This window comes from Miscanthus floridulus, chromosome 16 (assembly GCF_019320115.1).
Source record: "Miscanthus floridulus cultivar M001 chromosome 16, ASM1932011v1, whole genome shotgun sequence".
Taxonomy (NCBI): Eukaryota; Viridiplantae; Streptophyta; class Magnoliopsida; order Poales; family Poaceae; genus Miscanthus; species Miscanthus floridulus.
Window position 1 is genome coordinate 44,066,057 of NC_089595.1, and position 20,377 is coordinate 44,086,433.

A 20,377-nucleotide genomic window follows, 5' to 3' on the forward strand; every position below is an offset into this window, starting at 1 on the left:
GGAACATGAATGATATAAAGAACATTATCATAACAATGGTAGCAAACATATAAAAGTAATGGGACATACAAACGAGAGAGGGGTCCAAAAGCTATACCAAGCCACGCTCTTGACAAGATTAGAAATCCAACCGAAGCTTGCCTCCCTCTAGATCTAGCCTAGCTAGCTATGCCCTAGAATAGGGTGGAGCTCTGAGGATGATTAGGGTTTCTATCTTTTCTTGATTGAATGCAATGCCTGAGGGAGAGGGGTAGAGGCTGGTATATATAGGTCAGAGCGTCAATCATGAGCCCTCGGATCAAATCGACTTGAATAAACAGTGTAGATGCAATCTAGGAGACGATAGAGAACCGACATAATGAGACGAAGGCTGACAGGTAGGACCCCAGACTGGCTGGCCTGCAAGTGGGATAGACCGGTCGCACCAGGTGGCCCCTCGCCCTCCGCTTCGGTGTGATGTCCTCTGGTATCCTCTAGATCCTTCTAGAGCTATTTATGCGATGATTAAGCATGATTAATTTTGATATCTAGGTCCACCTTGACGATTTTCTAGATAAACCTTGAAGAAAATATAGATTCACTAAAACTCATGTAATTTATTAGTTTAAATCCCTAAACCTATGTTGGTGATTATATTCATGCCCTTATACATGTTATATTAACGGTTTATAATGTTCGTTAACTACCGTCAACAAACTTCCTTAAGTTTAACCTTTGCTCATCCCTGAGCAATGCTAAACTTAGCAAATGGATCAGGAGTTGCGTCGATATTTTCACTCCTCAAAAGTACACATGCGTTCAAACAAGAATTCTCCTATAAATTAGAATAAACTGATCTGACTTTCAAACTTACTCGTATTATCTTCAACCATGGAGCTTCTTAGCCTTCACTTGGGTCTTAAGCAATTGAAAGACAGAACGATCAAGTCAAGCACTATGTCTCAAGCCCTTTGCTCAACTATTATTCTAGAGTTTTTATGAATTTTCAAAATAAAACTCAGAAATTCCATTGTACGATACTCTCAAGTCTCTCAATATATGTGGTATTTATGGATCCTCACCAAGGTAATAAAGATGTTGTGTCTTTCTCTTCCTACAACTAAGGCTTCTATGGAGCTCATAGGAGCTGAGAAAGCATGAAAGAGCATACTTGCAATAAATATATTGTAAAGTCAAACCTCGAATCCAAAGAGAGTTAAGTCATACAATCAAATCAAGATGTACATATATATGGATATATGGTGGATATATATGTGGCTAACCTAATTCTACTATGCTCCTTAAAAACATATCTCTCTTTTGGAATTTAGAAACAACTTTGCAAGAGAACATGGGTTATCTTATTCATCTCTTCTTTCTTTTTTTAGGAGGTCATCTGAGTACCCATTATTTTCAATATCTCGGACACTTGTCTATTTTTTATTTTCCTTTTTCTTTTTTCATGAAAACTTTTGCATAGCCCTTGCTTCTTTTCTACAACAAAACTTTTGAGAGATAGCAACAAGAACTTGAAGTATTTATTTAGTGGATATCCTATCAAACATATTTTTGGTATTCACTCCCAGTGTAGGAGTAAAATATTTTTGGGTGGATCTAAATGGAATGACATGTTTTTGCGTCTACCCCTAGTGTAGGAGTAGTGCATATATGGGAGGTGTGTATGTGATCTTGATTTTAAGAGTATGACAAACCTCTCATAAGGGTCAACAAAGCTTGACTAAACTCAATGTATAACAAGAAGCATATATAAGTGGAAGTTTTTGTAGTCTAAGTATCATGTTTGACTCTGGTAGGAATTCAAACTTTCTCATACAAGAACTTATCATGTAGCTCACTAGGAACAAGATAAACAGTAGCTCAGACCTTCTCATATCATATCCGTCAATTATCTAGACTTACAACAAACATATGCTAGCCACGAGTTTTAAGTTCAGAGTAAATTCTTATATCAAAACAATCTTATCCAAAACTTGGGATAATTCAAGGCTAAAAACTAGGTACTTGGAAGAAATTACAACAGAGCAACTATTCATCATTTCCAATTTAAGAGATCATCTTCAAAGTCCTTTTTATTTTAGCTCCTAAGAACAAACTTAAAACTAGACACACACTTTTTATTTTGTTTTCATTTTTTAGATCACACAATACTTAATATATTTTTAACACAAAGATAAATTTTTATTTTGTTTTTAATTATGCATATTTTTTGGCATGAAGCAACCTCATAGTAAAAGGAAAGAAATAGTTAGCTAGATACACGGGGATGCTCTTCCCCATGCTAGATGTTGTTGTGGTCCTTCTTAGAGCAGCCTTACCATCGGATGTCCTTCTCGTCCAAAGGTGGAGCGAGATGAAGTCAACCAGGTGAACTTGCTCATGACCATTCTGCAAAAACTTCAATAAGAACCACAAAACTCGTGGAACGAAATAGGATAAAGGGTTAGCGGTCAGCCGTCCAGAGATTAGTTATTCTTGGAATTTAGAAATATTCTTATTATTATTTTTTGTTGAATTGGTAGACTTTAGCAAGATGTCTGTCTAGTATTTTTGGATTTTTTTGAATATAATGTATGCATGTATTTTTATTTTTATGCCACCACGGTGAATATTCTTGGAGGTTTTTACACACCATAGAATTATTCATACGGGGCTTAGAATTTTATACCCAATAATGAAATTTTTATTTCTTTTTCTAAATGCAAAGAATGTGTAGAAAAGTAAATATGCTAAAGTAAAAATAATTCATGCAATGTGAAAAAAGTAAATATGGATAACTACCATTTTTTATCTCTTAGCGAGGGTTCGGATTTCTAAGTCTTCGGATAGGACTTTTCTCTAGTCTTGTTCATTCTTCGGGTGCATTTGTCGGTCTCGGAGATGGAGACCTTGATGGTTGCATCTCTTGTGATGATGACTTTGATGTTGTTACCTTTTCCTTCCACACTTGCTAGGTCTATGGACTCGATTTAGGCAGAGTAGGTTCATCTTTCACCACTTCTTCATCTAACTCCCATCCATTCCTTGGGGATTGATTCTTCTAGCGTTGGGATATCGGTGTCTCCTCATGGAGTGGGTCATCTTTGGCTGCTCATAAGTGGTATAACTATTAAAATAGCAGCGTACCTTTTCTCCAGGGAATTGGAAGTGGACTTGTCTAGATCTGACATAGATGATCGCATTAGTAGTGTTAAGGAATGGTCTTTCAAGGATGATGGGTGTATCGTCTTCTTCTTCTCCCATGTCTAGAACCATGAAATCGGTAGGGGCATAGTGATCATGTATTCTCACTATGAGATCTTTCGCTATTCCCTCCGAAAATGGGATTGATTGGTCTGCCATCTGCAATTGCATATACATAGGGAACAAAGGTTCATCACCAAATAAATATTCATATGTTACCTTGGACATTATGTTAACACTAAACCCAAAGTCGTAGAAGGTCTTGTGGAATATTCTTTGTACAATGGTACACTTGATCGTCGGTATGCCTGGATCGTCCTTCTTGGTTAGATATGGTGAAGCGAGGAGGTGGTCATACTCCGATTGAAGAGTGTTGATCATGTTAACTGATTCTTCTAGTGACTGCCTATCTTTGTTCTTCCTTCTTCTCCGATTATTTTTCTTCTTGGTCACTGTTGTCTCTTTGGGCAGGTACGACATTTTGTGGATGTCAAGGAGATTGCAAGATACGATTCTTGAAAGAAAACTTCTCCTTTTTATCCTTAATTGTGAAGCAGATCTTGGCGTTGTCCGCGTAGATGATGGCTTTTGTAGTGCTTAAAAAAGGTCAGCTCAAGACAATGGGTGCCCTTACATCTCCACCTATTTTCAAAACCACAAAATCTGCGGGTACATATGATTGTCCCACTCGAACAATGGCATCTTTAAGGACTCCCTTGGGGTAGCAGAGTGACTGATCTGCAAGCTACAAATGCATATTTGTATACAACAAAGTATCTCCATTAATTTTATCATATATTACCTTAGGCATGATGTTGACACTTGCTCCGAAGTCACAAATAGCTTCTTAGAAAATGTGAGGTCCAATGGCTTTGGGGATGATAGGTCTCCCTGAATCACCTTTCTTCTTAGGTAAGGAATAATCTATCCACCTTCCCGTCGATGGCTTCGTGTAGTAGTAAGTTGAATTGTGAATATTGACAAGATTTGTAGTTTCTAGATCTTCTGGTTGCCCTGAAATCTTACCTTTGTCGATCGGAGAAACCGCAGCCACCAGCTAAGCTATTTGTGATTCTATCATTTTATTAAAGTTGTGCTGGTTCTTAATGTCAAAAGAGAAGCTATCCATTCTATTGTTTATGTTTTCTAAAATTTTATCATTAGAAGCTAACTTTCTCGATAAACCCTCCATTATTTTAGCTTGGCCAGAAATTAGCTCTCTCAAGGGTGGTTGATATTGAAATTATTATTAACTTGTTAGTTACCTTGGTAATTACCTTGGTAGTTTGGCCTTTATTGCGAATTCCATCCTTGATTCTGTTGAGTACAATAGTTGTTGTTGTTGATAGTTTACATCCACATGGGTTTTAGGACAGTTATTCCCTAAATGCCTAATGTTTCCACACTCTTCACACATCATGCGGGAATCATAAATGTGCATGACTTCTTGCTTCTCTATGGCTCGGTCTTCGAGCATTTTCATCAGCAAGTCCACCATGACAGACAGCATGTCTACCTCCTTGAGTTGATGTATTCTTCCACCTCACTTGTGGGTCTGAAGATGTTCTTCATTCCAACCTTGGTTGGAGGCCATCGTCTCTACGAGAACTATTGCACCTAGGATTGTGAGTGATAAGAAAGCACCTCCAGCAGCAGCATCCATGTTCTCGTGGGTACTGTTGGTCAATCCTTGGTAAAAAGTCAACATATGTAGCCAATTTTCCATCCCATGATGAGGACGTTGTGAAATGTAGTCTTGGAAGCGTTCCCATGCCTTAGGGACAGATTCATCATGTTGCTGCTGAAAGCTTGAAATTCTCCCACGTAGAGCTTTGGTCTTGCCTGTGGGAAATAACTTTGCTAGGAAGGCAGTGGAGCAGTTATCCCTTGTAGTGTTTCTATCTTTGTTGGCGTAGAACCATTGCTTTACTTTCCCCAAGAGTGAGAATGGGAAGAGGTGAAGTAATTTGACAGATCTCTAAGAAGTGTTAGAGATGAGCACTTGCATCTTCATGTGTGTTTGCACAAAACTGGCTGGCTTGCACCATGTTGATGAGAGCTAGTTTGAGTTCAAAGCCATTGTTTCTGACATTGACCGCCGGTCCAGTACGAACATTGGCCATTGTTGGAGCAGAGAATTCACGGAGAGTCTTGTCAGCCATGGCTTCAAAATATGGTGTTAAGCTATGCCTTGTCTGGTTGTCTTTTGATTCTAAAGCTAAGACATTCTTAAGTTTGGCTCTAGTTCTCCTGATTAATGCTTCTGGATCTTCAACGTAGTTTATCGAAAGGTCAAAACCGGTCATACATTACCCTGCATAAGATACAAGAGTAGACAAAACAAGGGTAAGCCTATTTGAGCAGAGGTCAATGGTTATCTCGATCACATCAATAGGTTATAAGGTTATCAATATTTCCTTCTTGCCTAGCTACCTTTCTAGGCAATGGCGCCAAAAATGCTTGTTGTATTTATTAACGTGTCACTTGTTTAAGTAGTCACCCTATGCTATTGACATTCCTTAGTATCACTTTTACTAAGTTATCATCCCTAGTGATGGTACAAGAAATGCTTGTTGGTACTACCTAGTGCCACTTCTAGAATGACACTAAGAAGTACTTTAATATTACATGTGACTAGAAAGAATATATATAAATGAAAGGAACCTACAAGCACACAAATAATATACCATTGCAACACTTTATCCGAGAGTATTCCGTATTGTTATTTATATTTTTACCATAGGGAACACTACAATGATTCACCTCTAATGCCATGCCACATGATTGCAACACCACTAATTTGGTTGGCATAGGTGGATCGTGTTGCAACCTTTCCATAAAATGGTTGCAATATGTGCCTATAATGCAACAGACTAAATATGTTGCAATATGTGTGGTTTGTCGTTGCAATAGACATGTGCTACTGCAACCATTTAAGAATTGTGTGCCAATTAGTTGGCATTATTGCCATGGCACTTTTGAGTTGCAATAGTATTGATTTTCGTTGCAATTACTTGGTGTTATTGCAACTATATTGGATTTGGTTGCTTTTGCTTGTAACTATTGCCATGGTTGTTATGGGTTGCAATAATGTTCCATGGTGTTGCAATTGCTAGGGTGATTATTGCAACAAGAATTCTGAATGGATGCAATAGCATATTCCTATTGCCACGGTTTTCTGGGATTGTAATAATCTTTTGTGGCATTGCAATTGTGAAGTACTTATTGCAACTACAATCCTAAATGAATGCAATATCATGTTAATATTGCCACGATTTTTTGTGTTGCTATAGACTACCCCTGATGTAACGGCCTAAAAATGTTGCAATATACAAAAAATGGTTGCAATAGATAAAATGCTCCACGTATTAGACTACCCCTGATGAAACGGCCTAAAAGTGTTGCAATATACCAAAAATGGTTGCAATAGACAAAATGCTCCATGCATTTCTGAATAATATACCCAAAAATGGGGGTGAGGAGGATTCAAACCCACGATCTGCCACTAAAGATGAGCATGTCTTACCACCACATCATGGTTGTGTTTGTCATTTTTTCTAGCATGTTTCCTTATACATGTTTGGTCTAATCATTTGAAATTCAAAACAAAAAAAATATGGGCTAGGCTGCACGCTTACGCCTGGTCCGAGCAGGCCTGCTGGCGCCAACTACAAGCTAGAGCCCATCTACCAAGGGAATTGACGTGAAAAGGGCAAAAAAGGATGCTGGCCAATGAAATTGAACCCAAGACCTCGGACTAAAACCAAGCGCACCGTACCACCACACTACTTCATTGTTTGTGACTTACTTCGACATACATTGTTCTTAACATGTCAGTGGGAGAATAGAGAAATTAAATCAGAAAAAATTATTCCTTAGTTAAGACTCGAACCCAAGACCTTGACAAGGAACCAATTAAGTCTAACCACCAGGCTACAACAAGTGTTTGTGCCAAGTTGTGGGAATTTTCTTCCTAGTACTAATTCCGTTCAGTTTGATGAACTAATTTGGAATGAAGAACACATGAATAGTTGGTATTTCTATTCTTAATAGTTGGTATTTCTAAAACTTTTTTAACAAGCAATAGCCTAAGTATATGTTGTTGTGTAGGAGTTTCTAAAAAATTGGAACTCATTTGATATTTTCTATCTTTTAAATAATTTTTTGCGTGCTTACCGAAAGTAATTCCAAATTGAACTGTGCGTACCTCCAATAGGAGTCAAAAAAATTTACAAAGAACATATTTATAGTCATACATTTCACTCCATCCCATATCCCAGAATTGTTAGGGAAAAACATTTGTTTGCTAGGGATAATTCATCCTTCTATTCTTAAATTAAGATCAAATAATTGTAATAATTCTAAATTTTGTCAGAAAATTCTATAATTTTGCATGGTAACATGTTTTTATTATCTAATCATCATATAAAAAACTCAAATAATTTTAACAAGGTGGCAATAGACATTGTTCACAAATTGATACATCTCTCACATAGTTATAAGCGATTAATATGAAAGATGTATCCAATTGTGAACAATGTATACTATCATTTTGTTGGATGGAGAAATTACCAATACAAGAGTTGTAGATCACGTTGGATTGTACAACTTTGTTGTTGATGACTTTTTCATTTGAAATCATTAACTGTCCCAAAAATATGTTTGAAGCTCTCATATTTTAAAATTCAAATTTTGAATTATTCAAACAAAGTCGGATAAAGAAATGACCAAAATAAAAGTTGTAGATCTTTATGATTTCTACAACTTTGTTGTTCATAATGTTTTTATTTGAAATCATTTACTATTCCAAAATTCTATTTGAATTCTTATATTTTAAAATTCTAATTTTGAATTCTTATATTTTAAAATTCAAATTTTGAATTGTTGAAACAAAGTCGGATGGAGAAAGGACCAAAACCGAAATTGTACATCTCAGTGGGTTCTACAACTTTGTTTTTGATGACTTTTCCATTAGAAATTATCTACTATTTCAAAATTTTAGAAGTTCATAAAAATTCTAGAAGGAAAAAAGAAAAAGAACGAACACGTGATGACATGTGTGGCAAACGGTTCTGTCTTCGTCGCTGACCACAGGGCCCACCGTACCGATGTGGAGGCATAGGACTAGTCGGACTATGTCACCAGCCCCGCGGCCTACACCGCTCACCACACCGTTTCATTCACACCTGCACGGGAGCAAATACTGGCTGTGCGGGAATCCAGCCAGTGGGACCCGCTCTGATGCAACAGCCTAAAAATATTGCAATGTACAAAAAATGGTTGCAATAGATAAAATGATCCACGCAGTAGACTACTCCTAATGCAATGGCCTAAAAGTGTTGCAATATACAAAAAATGGTTGCAATAGATAAAAAAAGTATATTCTATTAACAAGAAATGCTCCACGGAGGATTTGATCCTAGAAACTAAAGTACAAGCAAACCCTCATCTACCACTGGGGTACTGAGGTGTGTTTGACATTAAGAAGCCTTTATTTTACCATCTGGCCACCGTCACCACGCCCAACGCGCCTCGATGCCGCCGTGCCGTGCCAATAGCTCACCACCAGCGCCTGACCACGCCGTCCATGCGCATCGCTGCTCGAGCACACTACCGCGTGCATTTTTTGAATCTTATTGGAGGTACACATAGTTCAACTTGAAATTACTTTCGATAAGCGTGTAGAAATTCATTTAAATGATAGAAAATACTAAATCTATTAAAAATTTCTTGAAACTCCTACATGACAACTTAAATGTTGTCTATTACATGTAAAAATGTAATTAGAGGTATATAAAATAATTATTTTGCAAGTTACTTCGCAAGGGTGTATTAATTAGTTAGTTAAAAAATAGAAAAATAACTTTTTTTTGCACAACAAGTGGCAATGTAAATCCACAAATATCAACAGCATGGTAAAGGTAAGGTTGTCTCCATTTTGAGGTGCGTATGAGTTCGAACATATTACGAGGTATTCAAATCTCAAAGTTTGACTTGAGTTGTATGAAACAATGTGAGAGGTCTATCCATTTTGTGAACAACGTACACTCTAATTTTTGTAAAATCTTATGAAACTTTTTTGTCAAGCTTATACGTCAACAAATTGATTGTATGTCAATTTTTAGATTTTTCGGAGAAGTTTTAGATATTATTACCGTTATTTTATAATAAGGTTGCAACTAGAAGTTTGAATTATCCCTAGCAAAAATTTAAACATATAATCTATTTTCAATATATGAGCTATAATAGAACAAAGATAATTAAAATATATTTTAAAGAATTTTTTAAATATTATTTGAGATACATGTAGTTCAAATTGTAATTACTTTCAATAAACCTACAAAAATCATTTAAACTTATATGAGTTAGAAATTTATTGAAACTTCTACAAGGCAACTTATATGCAGTCTATTGTATATAAAAAATATATTGGTGTATAATAGATAATTAATTTTGTGTGTTACTTCACAATGGTGCAATAAAATGAAAAAAGAAAAAGAAAAACATTAAGCAGAGAAAGAATGAACCAAGCCCATTTTAGCCCAAATGGCCCAACTATTTCTGGCCGTCTATCGCCGATCCAGTGGTTCTGATCGCACCCTCAGGGTATAAATCGCGTTCATTTGTGATACTTGCATTGTAGTTTTCCGAATGAGCACATCTATGTCACTTATTCTGAATTAGTGTCGCCTAGATAGCCATTGTCAACATCAAGCTCAAAACATAGCATGTAACATGCATCTAGCAAAAGAAAATTCAAAATTAAGAGTACATGGGAAAGTTAAACCATGAATACAAACCATGATATTTAATTACATTTCATACAATGTGGAAAGTTCATGGATATAATACATTTCATTAAATTCAAATTCTCAACAAAATTAAAATTCATGGATATAATACATTTCATTAAATTCAAATACAATGTGGAAAGTTAAACCTGCTTGGAAATTTTGCTCCTCATAAGAATTTTTTTAATTTAAATGTATTTCTGTTTATACAATAAACATGTTGATTGATTTTGTTAAACGGGCTGAAACATCCTGTCCTGAGACGTTTCTTCTAAGGCCCAGCTCCTCATAACCGTTCATCTACAAAACGACGATCAAGATCTCAACTAGCATAAAATAGATCTACAAAACCGTTCTAAGGCCCAGCTCCTCCATGTTTCAACCCTACCTATCCGTCCCCTAGCCGCACCCCTCGCGGCGCCACCAGTGCCCCCCGCCCGCCGCTCGTGCTCCCTCGCCCGTGGGCGGCGCTCACGCGCACCGCCGGCTGCCCATCGTCGTGGTGCCGCTAGCCCCCCTGCCAGCCACCCTCGCCCCCGCACGCGCCATCGACCGCCCATCGTCGCGGTGCCGCCAGCCCCCCCCGGCCACCCTCGCCCCCACGCGCGCCTTCCTCTCCAGAGATCCACCGCCACTCCGGACCCGTCGTCGTCCTGTGGTCCTACCTGGCGCATCGTCAGATCTGAGAGATTCTTCCATCCTCTCCGAGTTGTTCTTAGATCCATGTGCAAATTGGTATTGTCTGATTCTGTGCGTAGCTGTGTGGGATTGGGCTTCTACTAAACCATTCGCTTGCAAATTGCTCTGGTAAGTTTTTGGGCGGTATTTTTACCTTGCATCCTTCTTTTGTGGGCTCCATTGGTCTCTCATATTCATAGTCTAGTAGGGGTTCCATTGTGCCAGTGATGAATTAAGTTTGCAGTGGTAAGTTTCTAAAAGCTTTAATTCAGAGACTACAAGGTCTGCTTGCTAGTTGTTCCTATCAAGTTTTCTCTACCATATCATCGATCCTATGTCCATCACATTTATACATTCTAGCTAGTATGTTGTTTGTATTATTTTGCCTAATTGAATTCCTGCTATATCTGATTGATGCCATTAATTCTTTTTCTTCTGCATGCTGCTCTTGAGGGAAGGTGGTCTTAACTGGAATGGTAGTACTGACAGAGTGTGCCGGTAAATGAGTACCCTGATGAGGTTTGGATTGGGGAGAACCCCTTTAAGCCTGGTTGTGGTATGTTCTGTTGGACCATCAACCCCAAGTGTTTTCATCTCTCTGAGTTAGATGACTACCAGTGCATAGTCCCTACAAGAGGTGTGAGTACTTAATTTTGCATTTGTTTTTTTCTGTATTTGCTTTTATTTGCTTTTTGAAGTTGTGCTAATCTTAAATATAGTGCCATGGCAGTGTACTATACAAAGAATTCATGTCAGCTTGTATACTAAATTAGAATACTGTAGTCTCTACAAAATGTCAACACATTCTATAGAGGTGACATTATCTTAGTCTTTACGTCCATGTGTGCATTTTGCTATTGAATCTGTGTCTATGTGTGAAGTCTGTTCAAGCAATATTCCTTTATGTCATGTATTGCTTATCTCCTTTGGATGGCAGGATCTGAAGTACTCTTAGCAACTATGAAACTCACGAGGAGTATGCCTAGTAATGGAATGTGTTGTCAAAGAAAATTATGGTGGGTGGGTGGGTGGGTGTGGGTGGGTGTGTTTATTACTGTGACTTCCAGTGTGGAATCTGAATTTTATTTTGATATCTTTAATTACTAGTAACTTAGTATTTTCTTACACTACAGCTTTTCTTAGTAATACATGCATTTGATAAGCTTGAAGTAACAGAACATGCACATACTTCAGATTTAGGGTTTGTCTTCTAAAATGAAATGGGGCATTCCTGAATTTTAATGCCATATTACTTTAAAAAAAATTTCACTAGCTTTAAATTAAGGAGATGCAGGGCTCGAACCTGGGTCTCCAGACTAATGTCATATTACTTTTTTATAATAGTTTGCAATTAAGTGAAACTAACCACTTTTCTTTTTCAAGTCACTTTGTCACTGATCCTAGTTTGCTGTTGTTGTCATAATCTAAAATGTTTTAATTTATTTGCAGATAAAACCTTGTTTTCTAACTTGCTTTCCACTTCGACCACCCCTTAGACAAGGTAATTTCTATTATGCATTTGGCTGCATATTAGCAAAAGGAATTGTCCTTTGAAAGAAAAAGGCAGCAACACTAAAATAACTTTTTAAGAATGAGTTCCTTACTAGTTTGTATCAATCTTGAAGTCCAAGTTATTAGCCCAATAGATCACTTTCTCATTTCTCACTTGTTGACTTGTTGTCCTGCTCAGCCTATCAGTATTCAAAATTTCAACTAGGCCATATCATTTGACGACTTTGGTTTCTAATGGAATTTCTGTGGGATTGGGTGTAACTTGACCGTCATAAATTTCCTAATACCGTTATTTGACATTGTAGGAAACAAATGCTAACTTGGACGAGATAGTTGAGCTAGCAAAGCAGCTCCAGGTTAGTGTAATCTAAGTTGCTAGCACTTTGTGGGGGTATGGCCCCTGGTATCCTCAAGACAAGACATGGGCCGCACCATCAGAGGTGGCCCGGCCCACAAGATCTAGGTGTGCACGGCGCTGCTTAGCGTGCACTGCAAGACATTATATAGTACCAAATAGGATACTTTACTTGTAACCATGTCCTTTCAGACTATATAAAGAGAGGTAGGGGTCCCCTAGCGGGGACGATCCATCAGGATCCGTCAGGATCTATCAGATCTCATTGAGATACAGCAATACAATCAGACGCAGGACGTAGGTATTACGCCTTCACGGCGGCCGAACCTGGATAAAACCTCGTGTCTGTCTTGCGTCACCATCTCGTTCGTAGCTTGCCCACCTGTCTACCGATAATCTACTACCTTAGGCATACCCCTAGGTAGACTGTCGACCATATTTCATCGACAGTGGCGCGCCAGGTAGGGGGTGTGCGTACTGCTCCCTAGACGAACAAGATGGTCATCATCCCCGGTTCCATGGCTACGCCGAACGGCCTCACGTTCACCATCGGGCAGATCACCTGGACCACTAGCTCCGACAACTTCATCGCCATGACCACGGAGGAGGCGCAGATCCAATCTACGTCGACCACTGCTTCACCAGCATCAGCTATGGCTCCGACCACGTTGGATCTGGCTCCGGCCACACCAACATCATCTTTAGCCACACCGACAACCCGTCGTTCGCTTCCTCGCTACAAAGGGAGGCAGATCGACAACACCGACCTGCTCGACTCCATCGATTAGGATGACGTCGCTCGGACTACTTACTCTGACCACCTGCCGCATCGTAATGATGATCGCCGCGAAGAACGGCGCTGTGACAACCACGATTGCCACCATGATGATAGTTCGGAAAGCTCGAGCGCCGGGCAACTTTGTCAACGCCGACCAGATAGCGCCATACGTCGCCGACCAGTCGTTCTGTCTAAAGCTAAGTCACGCTTTAATATTTTTCTAAATATTCTCCGATCTTCGTTAATCGCCATAATGTTTCTCTGAGCTGTTTTCTCTATGTTTGCTCTCCAAACGTTTTTCTTTCATGTATACCATCTTAAAGATAACATACAGCTAAGTCTAAGGCGAACCCTCGAACAGTCATGTTGATGCTCGGACGCCTCCAGAGACGGCCCTGTCTCTGGCTCCTCCCTACACATGCACGAGCGTCTGCCCTCTGCGTTATGGGTGGTCGGCAGCGGGTCCTTGGTCACACCTGTTCCTCCTACACGTGCATGGGCTCCGCGCTCGACGTTATGGACTATGGGCTAGCTAGGGCTGGAGACTCAGCTACACACTAACTGTTCGGGTGGTTTATATTAAACATAAATATATTTTCACGCCAACTGATCGCCGAACTGCATACGCCGTTTCATCACCATTGCTGATTTTTCTCCGGAGTTTATTTATTTGTGTGTCATGTACTACCCGTTCTACATGTTTACATTGCAGGATCAACGTCCAGGTGATCGAATCACCTGGTGCTCGGGCTTCCCCGCCGATCAACTGGTCGGACCGCTCAGTTCATGGACTCCGTCGCCGACCAGTTGATCGGACTGTTTGTCGCTCGTGCTTCATCGCCAGCTACGTCGGTAACTCCTCAGCGCTCAAATTCTTCATGCTCAAGGACTAAGCAGGCACACTTCACCACACAGACGTCGTCAGCTACATCGGTGCTTGGACCTCGCCGCCTACGCCGAGGACTTCTCGGTGCTCGGACATCGTCGCTTATGCCGGGGACTCCTCGGTGCTCGATCATCGCCAGCGACGTCGGGGACTCCTCGCTCCTCAGTGCTCGGACATCACTAGCGATGCCGGGGACTCCTCGCTCCTCGGTGCTTGGACATCGCCAGCGATGCCAGGGACTCCTCACTCCTTGGTGATCGGTCATCGCCAGCGACGCCGGAGACTCCTCGCTCCTTGGTTCTCAGTCATCGCCAGCGACGCCGGGGACTCCTCGCTCCTTGGTGCTCGACATCACCAGTGACGTCGGGGACTCCTCGCTCCTCGGTGCTCAAACATCGCCAGCGACGCTGAGGACTCCTCGCTCCTCGGTGCTCGGTCATCGCCAGCAATGCCAGGGACTCCTCGCTCCTCGGTGCTCGGTCATCGCCGCCAACGCCAGGGACTCCTCACTCCTTCATGCTCGGACATCGCCAGCGACGCCAAGGACTCCTCGCTCCTCGGTGCTCGGTCATTGCCAGCGACGCCGGGGACTCCTCGCTCTTTGGTGCTCGGTCATCGCCAGCGACGCCGGGGACTCCATGCTCCTTGATGCTCAGTCATCACCAGCGACGCCAGGGACTCCTCGCTCCTCAGTGCTCGGTCATCGCTAGCGACGCCGGGGACTCCTCGCTCCTCGGTGCTCAGTCATCGCTAGCGATGCTGTGGACTCCTCGCTCCTTGGTGCTCGGTCATCGCCAGCGACACCGGGGACTCCTCGCTCCTCGGTGCTCGGTCATCGCCAGTGATGCTGGGGACTCCTCGCTCCTCGGTGCTCGGACATCGCCAGCGATGCCGGGGACTCCTCGCTCCTCGGTGCTCGGTCATCACCAGCGATGCCGGGGACTCCTCGGTGCTCGGTCATCGTCAGCGACACTATGGACTCCTCGCTCCTCGGTGCTCGGTCATCGCCAATGACATCGGGGACTCCTCGCTCCTCGGTGCTCGGACATCGCCAGCGATGCCGAGAACTCCTCGCTCCTCGGTGCTCGAACATCGCCAGCGACGCTGGGAACTCCTCGCTCCTCGGTCATCGCCAGCGACGCTGGGGACTCCCTTGTTGCTCGGATCTTGCTACATCTCATCGGTGTGCTATTAAGCTGCTCCATGCTATTCAGATCAGGTGCTGATCTTGGGCAGCACGTCTAGGGTCTTGATACGCGCATGTTGGACAACGTCGGCAAAGCTTTTAGACTTCTTTTTCTTTGACCCCGCTACAAGATTCATTCTTCATCTTCTAGCAAGCTCGGGGACTAAGTGGGCACACTTCACCTTGCGGTGAATGTGCTTGTTCTCATCTTAAGGCTACGCCCGGGGACTGGCTACCTGCTCGACTGGTCTTCTACTTTCTGACCCTAGCACCATGTGACTATGTCACCTACTGTCAGGCTCAGGGACTAGCTGTGGGGGTATGGCCCCCGGTATCCTCAAGACAAGACATGGGCTGCACCATCAGAGGTGGCATAGCCCACAAGATCTAGGCGTGCACGGCGCTACTCGGCGTGCACTGCAAGACATTGTATAGTACCAAATAGGATACTTTACTTGTAACCCTATCCTTCCAGACTATATAAGGAGAGGTAGGGGTCCCCTAGTGGGGATGATCCATCAGGATCCATCAGGATCTATCAGATCTCATTGACATACAGCAATACAATCAGACGTAGGACGTAGGTATTACGCCTTCACGGTGGCCGAACCTAGATAAAACCTCGTGTCTGTCTTGCGTCACCATCTCGTTCGTAGCTTGCGCACATGTCTGCCGATAATCTACTATCTTGGGCATACCCCTAGGTAGACTACCGACCATATTTCGTCGACACACTTGGGCTGTATGAAAGTGTAGTGCATTTCTCTGTTTGCTCAATTTTTTGTTTCATCTAAACTAAATGTAGGATGAGACCAATATCAAGCCATTGTGGGGAACCGCACAACTCTTTTTGCATCCATGCTACATGCATGGAGCTGCTACTAGGTTGGTATCTTGGATTTTTTTTGTATTAGACAAAGTTATGGACTTAAAAGTGTGTTGTACAAAACTATAGTGGAGTGACTGTTGTGGACTCAAGAGGATTTTTTGTCATGCCTTTAGTGGTTATCTGCATTTGTTCTCTTATAATTCTCTTGAGATTAGTAATAATGTGTTGTTATGGTTTCTGCCTCACAGAATTTATCCCAGCAGCTAACTACTATGGTTTCACTGCCTTTCTATTGGCATTGGTTTGAACTATTTGATGTAAGTCATCCTGACTTTTATTTCTTAGGTTGTTGAGGCAGTTCAAGGTGTGAAGATTACAAATGCCAAGGGAGAAGTGAAGTATCTAATCAAGGTCAGTCAATGACGTTTGATTACAACACTGCTCCACTAAATATATTCTATCATATGGATTTGTTATGTTGTGAATAAGACATCTCTAGGATATCCTTTTGATCAATTTACCTTTCCACTGCTTACGTACTCTGTAGTGGTACTTGTTGCCATATTATTGTCCAGACAATGTGCTCTACCAAAACACTCAATTAGGATGTTTGATGTTAACTATAGCATGAACTGCTTTGGACCACCTAGGTGGTCCTTCTGCCCATGCTGGGTCAAAGACCTTGATGCTTGGTTGCTTAGTAGTGCATGGACAACAACTTTTAAACATGTATTATTGTTCTCTTTAATCTCCCAGGTTTGGTGTTAATTGTTCTTATTGTTGAGTTCTTTCATAAATTTAGCTTATAACTATGGGTTTTATCTGATCTTTAGAGCATCAATATTTTGAAAGCTCATGGTAAAAGTGCCAAGGATAGTTACCTGCCATGTTATAAGGTTACTTGTACAAGATGCACTTGAGTAGTGTGGTATATCATTTTCTAGGTAGCAGTGTAACATGTACACGATGCTTAAAATTTTGTTCACAATATTGCTCATACAATGTAGAGATCATTGTATTTCTTTTATCCTCAAAGTCAATGTTTGTAGTTTGAGAACTGAAAAGTATTTAATGTTGTCATGTGATAGTCCTTAGTATGGGGCCTAATTTTTCCTCCATCTATTGATTTGCAGGAAAACCAAGATAGCAACCTGCCACAAACACAACTCATAGCTACCATAGCGGAAGGTACAAGTACTAGTTAGAGCAAGATAGAGTTTGAGTGGAGTGCACAAGTGATGGGATGGTCAATGTCAAGTCAACCTTTGCTATAGTGCTAGACATAGTTCATTACATTTTGATGTGTTCAAACTAGCTAGTGTGTGTCGGATACCTTATGTGTTTCAGTTGTGCATGTGTTATTGACTAAGTGTGACATTGGATGGTTTCATTAATGAATTATATGAACAAAGCATATTTTGGATTAATGGATGTCTAAATGCTTCTTTCATCATATATTGTTTGGCATGCAATTATTGTTTGAAGCAAATAAAGTGTTGCAATATGGACTATTGACATAATAATTTGGCGTTGCAATATATGATATAGCAACAAACAAACGATGTTGCAAAAAACATCATACCAACAGAATAGTGGGTGTGGCAATAGAATCTCCAAACAGTAGCAACACAATAGCAAGCGTGGCAATAGAGTGTCCAAGTATAGCAACCACTATTGATCGTGGCAATAGAGAGGCAACCTCTAGCAACCAAATATTTATCGTGGCAATAGATGGTTGCACCTATAGCAACCACAATGTTTAGTGTGGCAATAGAGAGGCTACCTCTGGCAACCAAATATTTATCGTGGCAATAGAGGGTTCCACCTATAGCAACCACTGAGATAGCGTGGCAATAGAGGGTCCATCTATTGCAATGCTATTGATGTGTTGCAACAAGGTCTATTGCATCACCCATTGTCGTTGCTAATGCACCTATTGCCACACTTTGGGTACGTGGCAATAGGTATTTCTAGCAACAACGGGTGTGTTGCAATAGTAACTATTGCAACACCCACGATGGTTGCCTATACTATGGGTTGCAACAGTACATGGTGTTGCAACAACACTCCTTGGTGTTGCAATAGGGGAAAACATATTGCAACACCAAAATGAGTCATTCGGCAAACTTTAGCCCACGGTTACTATGGCAATGCCTGCCAACAAAAAAAGTGTTGCAATTTTGTCTATCGCAACTATTTTTGGTATATTGCAACACTTTTAGGCCATTGTATCAGGGGTAAAACCTTGTAGTGGAAGGACGGGCAGTTGGAATATATTGAAAACTTATACACATGATAGAGAAATAAACCATAACTAACTTCTACTCACAATAGGGGTAAGCCAAGAGATAAATGTATATGAATGGTAAGTAATAACTAATCATTAATTACTCAGAGTACTCCTTGCTATGGCATTAGCATTGCTAAGTAGAATATTAGAGGAATAATTCCTAAGTCATTCTTAATTACAAGTCAAAGCATACGTTGATTAGTGCAATTACACTTAGTAGTCATTGCTAAGATCAACTTCATATCAACACATAAGGGATATTACTAAGGAAGATTAAGAACAGAGCTTGTCTTCCTTCATAACCGCGTCCTACTTGTCCTATATTCGGGGAGTGGGCTACAAATGACTCAATGGGAGTGTCACATCCGTGATCTACCATGTGGCTCAGAATATAGGGCGCATCTGTAGGTAAACAACATATAAGCACCACACTTACACAATGTCAACCACTCATCTCATGTACACTAGAGCAAGCGATGTACGAACTTATGTTTGAATATAATGATAATCTTGCTATACTAAGCATATAATCAAAGTAAATTATGAACATTATAACTAGGAACATGAATGATATAAAGAACATTATCATAACAATTGTAGCAAACATATAAAAGTAATGAGAGATACAAACGAGAGAGGGGTACAAAGTTATACCAAGCCACGCTCTTGATAAGATCAGGAATCCAAGCGAAGCTTGCCTCCCTCTAGACCTAGCCTAGCTGGCTATATCCTAGAATATGGTGGAGCTCTAAGGATGAATAGGGTTTCTATCTTCTCTTGATTGAATGCATTGCCTGAGGGGTAGGGGTAGGGGCTGGTATATATAGGCCAGAGTGTCAATCCTGAGCCCTCGGATCAAACCAACTTGAATAAACGGTGTAGATGCAATCTTGGAGGCGGTGGAGAACCGACATAACAAGATGGAGGATGACAGTTGGGGCCCTAGACTGGCTGGCCTACAAGTGGGACTGGCCGGTCCCACCTGGCTGCCCCTTGCCCTCTGCTTTGGTGTGGTGTCCTTTGGTGTCCTCAAGAAGCTTCTAGAGCTATTTATGCGATGATTAAGCACGATTAATTCTGACATCTATGTCCACCTTGACGGTTTTTGGGATAAATCCTGCAGAAAATATAGATTCACCAAAACTCGTGGAATTTATTAGTTTAAACCCCTAAACCTATGTTGATGATTATATTCATGCCCTTATACATATTATATTGATGGTTTATAATGTTCGTTAACTACCGTCAACAATGGCTAAGTAGAATATTAGAGGAATAATTCCTAAGTCAATCTTAATTACAAGTCAAAGCATACGTTGATTAGTGCAACTACACTTAGTAATCATGGTTAAGATCAACTTCATATCTACACATAAGATATATTACTAAGGAAGATTAAGAACAGAGCTTGTCTTCCTTCGTAACTATATCCTACTTGTCCTATATTCGGGGAGTGGACTACAAAGGACTCAATGGGAGTGTCACATCCACGATCTACCACATGGCCTAGAATATATGGTGCATCTATAGGTAAACAACATATAAGCACCACACTTACACAATGTCGACCACTCACCCCTAGATCCAAAGAGCGAGCGCCATACGAACTTATGCTTGAACACGATGATAATGTAACTATACTAAGCATATAATCAAAGTAGATGATGAGCATGATAACTAGGAACATGATTAATATGAAGAACAATGTCATAACAATTGTATCATACATATAAAAGTAATGAGAGATAGAAAAGAGAGGGGGTACAAAAGCTTTACCAAGCCATGCTCTTGACACAATCAGAAATCCAAGCAAAGCTTGCCTCCCTCTAGACCTAGCCTAGCTAGCTATGCCCTAGAATATGGTGGAGCTCTAAGGATGATTAGGGTTTCTG

General features: G+C 40.8%; 1 non-coding gene across 1 annotated transcript; it reads left to right on the forward strand.

Moving 5' to 3' along the window:
* The first annotated feature begins 4,904 nt into the window (after positions 1–4,904).
* LOC136514524 (small nucleolar RNA R71) lies at positions 4,905–5,012 on the forward strand. The gene has a single exon (XR_010773682.1). It is a non-coding gene; the product is annotated as a small nucleolar RNA R71 (small nucleolar RNA).
* The last annotated feature ends 15,365 nt before the right edge of the window (positions 5,013–20,377 follow it).